This window comes from Oncorhynchus mykiss, chromosome 5 (genome assembly GCF_013265735.2).
Source record: "Oncorhynchus mykiss isolate Arlee chromosome 5, USDA_OmykA_1.1, whole genome shotgun sequence".
In the NCBI taxonomy this organism is placed as follows: Eukaryota; Metazoa; Chordata; class Actinopteri; order Salmoniformes; family Salmonidae; genus Oncorhynchus; species Oncorhynchus mykiss.
In genome coordinates this window covers 92865489-92869326 of record NC_048569.1, presented here as the reverse complement: position 1 = coordinate 92869326, position 3838 = coordinate 92865489, and positions in this window count along the sequence as shown.

The following is a 3838-nucleotide window of genomic DNA, read 5'->3' as shown; positions in this document are numbered from 1 at the left end:
ACATGTAATTTTCTGAACTATACATAATATTAAATGACAAAATATCCGAAGGATTTATGTCTAAAATGTAACCTAAACCAGATCGATCACATGATAGAAGTCGTCCCCCCCCCCCCCCCCCCCCCCCCCCCACAGTCCAAATTATGATCTAAATTGTTCGCCGCTATAGGCGTCTTGGTAGATTGCAGTTCTTAATTTCACCGACAGGCGGCAATGTTGGCCTAATCATTCCATGGAGTACCACAGAGTTTGAATGAAACAGGATTGGAATTTGAACGTGGAACGTAACGTGCCTTTAACACCATGACGGAATAGAAAAGCCGATACGGGCTTGTAAATATTTATTGCCTTTAACTTGTGCAGAGCTTGAATCACCTGGGGGGTATACAACAAGGCAGAATCAATTATTTAGCCAGCTAATTTTGCTAAACAACTATAAAATTACTATCGATTTTCTGGTTCATTACAGATATGTGTTTTGGTTGTTGAGTCAATAAGCGCTTACCGATTTCAAGCTTATCTTACTAAAAAATAAAATATTGTTCAAAAAGATTTAGTCTATTTAGCTGGTCCTGCTCTGGTTGGTGATGATGACAACCATGTCTTACAGAGATATGTTTTTTTTTTTAAATGTTACCTTAATTTAACTAGGCAAATTCTTACTTTCAATGACGGCCTAGGAACAGTGGGTTAACTGCCTGTTCAGGGGCAGAACGACTGATTTTATTTTACCTTGTCAGCTCAGGGATTCAATCTTGCAACATTTCGGTTACTAGTCCAACGCTCTAACCTCTAGGCTACCTGCTGCCCCTCCACTGTAACCACTAGGCTACCTGCCGCCCCTCCACTCTAACCACTAGGCTACCTGCCGCCCCTCCACTCTAACCACTAGGCTACCTTCCGCCCCCACACTCTAACCACTAGGCTACCTGCCGCCCCTCCACTCTAACCAAATCAAATCAAATCAAATGTTATTTGTCACATACACATGGTTAGCAGATGTTAATGCGAGTGTAGTGAAATGCTTGTGGAAGCCACTAACCACTAGGCTACCTGCTGCCCCTCCACTGTAACCACTAGGCTACCTGCTGCCCCTCCACTGTAACCACTAGGCTACCTGCCGCCCCTCCACTCTAACCACTAGGCTACCTGCCGCCCCTCCACTCTAACCACTAGGCTACCTTCCGCCCCCACACTCTAACCACTAGGCTACCTGCCGCCCCTCCACTCTAACCACTAGGCTACCTGCCGCCCCTCCACTCTAACCACTAGGCTACCTGCCGCCCCTCCACTCTAACCACTAGGCTACCTGCCGCCCCTCCACTCTAACCACTAGGCTACCTGCCGCCCCTGTTAATTGATGGTGAAGGCCTAAAGATTCAAGTAAAAGACCTAATTGTGTTTATTTTAATTTTCTTGTGTCTGGGAAGGAATTCCATTTGGAAACTCGCTTACGGAACTGTAGAACCTGTATCTTGTATTCTAAGAGGGGCTATTTTCATGATGTGTATCTGCAGTGAATCAAACATATGGAATCATCTGAGAGGTGTTTACAACTCATCCCAGAAATAGTATAATGTGAGCCGAAGTTGACAGAGGACTCTGTCAAGACAGGTCATGGAAAGCCTGATTCTATTGCTATGTTGTTGTTTATCCAACTGAGCAGTCATACCTGATATACCTACAGTACCTACAGTCTGTACCTACAGTCAGTACCCACAGTCAGTACCTACAGTCTGTACCTACAGTCAGTACCTACAGTCTGTACCTACAGTCAGTACCTACAGTCTGTACCTACAGTCTGTACCTACAGTCAGTACCTACAGTCTGTACCTACAGTCAGTACCTACAGTCTGTACCTACAGTCAGTACCTACAGTCTGTACCTACAGTCTGTACCTACAGTCAGTACCTACAGTCTGTACCTACAGTCAGTACCTACAGTCAGTACCTACAGTCTGTACCTACAGTCTGTACCTACAGTCTGTACCTACAGTCTGTACCTACAGTCAGTACCTACAGTCTGTACCTACAGTCAGTACCTACAGTCTGTACCTACAGTCTGTACCTACAGTCAGTACCCACAGTCAGTACCTACAGTCTGTACCTACAGTCAGTACCTACAGTCTGTACCTACAGTCAGTACCTACAGTCTGTACCTACAGTCTGTACCTACAGTCTGTACCTACAGTCAGTACCCACAGTCTGTACCTACAGTCTGTACCTACAGTCAGTACCCACAGTCAGTACCTACAGTCTGTACCTACAGTCAGTATCTACAGTCTGTACCTACAGTCAGTACCTACAGTCTGTACCTACAGTCAGTACCTACAGTCTGTACCTACAGTCTGTACCTACAGTCTAAGGTTTGTTTTAATGCTGTTGTTCTTCCTATTCACTGCTGTTGAATAGTGATCACTTCTTAGCAGTGCTCCAAAAGTGATGCAGTATCTCAACGTACAGTAGAACGGATGGTTCTCCACATACAGTAGAACAGATGGTTCTCAACATACAGTAGAACGGATGGTTCTCCACATACAGTAGAACAGATGGTTCTCAACATACAGTAGAACAGATGGTTCTCAACATACAGTAGAACAGATGGTTCTCAACAAACAGTAGAACAGATGGTTCTCAACAAACAGTAGAACAGATGGTTCTCAACATACAGTAGAACAGATGGTTCTCAACAAACAGTAGAACAGATGGTTCTCAACATACAGTAGAACAGATGGTTCTCAACATACAGTAGAACAGATGGTTCTCAACAAACAGTAGAACAGATGGTTCTCAACAAACAGTAGAACAGATGGTTCTCAACATACAGTAGAACAGATGGTTCTCAACAAACAGTAGAACAGATGGTTCTCAACAAACAGTAGAACAGATGGTTCTCAACAAACAGTAGAACAGATGGTTCTCAACAAACAGTAGAACAGATGGTTCTCAACATACAGTAGAACAGATGGTTCTCAACAAACAGTAGAACAGATGGTTCTCAACAAACAGTAGAACAGATGGTTCTCAACATACAGTAGAACAGTGGTTCTCAACAAACAGTAGAACAGATGGTTCTCAACAAACAGTAGAACAGATGGTTCTCAACATACAGTAGAACAGATGGTTCTCAACAAACAGTAGAACAGATGGTTCTCAACATACAGTAGAACAGATGGTTCTCAACATACAGTAGAACAGATGGTTCTCAACAAACAGTAGAACAGATGGTTCTCAACAAACAGTAGAACAGATGGTTCTCAACATACAGTAGAACAGATGGTTCTCAACAAACAGTAGAACAGATGGTTCTCCACATACAGTAGAACAGATGGTTCTCAACATACAGTAGAACAGATGGTTCTCAACATACAGTAGAACAGATGGTTCTCAACATACAGTAGAACAGATGGTTCTCAACAAACAGTAGAACAGATGGTTCTCAACATACAGTAGAACAGATGGTTCTCAACATACAGTAGAACAGATGGTTCTCAACAAACAGTAGAACAGATGGTTCTCCACATACAGTAGAACAGTAGAACAGATGGTTCTCAACATACAGTAGAACAGTAGAACAGATGGTTCTCAACATATAGTAGAACAGATGGTTCTCAACATACATTAGAACAGTAGAACAGATGGTTCTCCACATACATTAGAACAGTAGAACAGATGGTTCTCCACATACAGTAGAACAGTAGAACAGATGGTTCTCAACATACAGTAGAACATATGGTTCTCAACATACATTAGAACAGTAGAACAGATGGTTCTCAACATACAGTAGAACAGTAGAACAGATGGTTCTCAACATACAGTAGAACAGATGGTTCTCAACA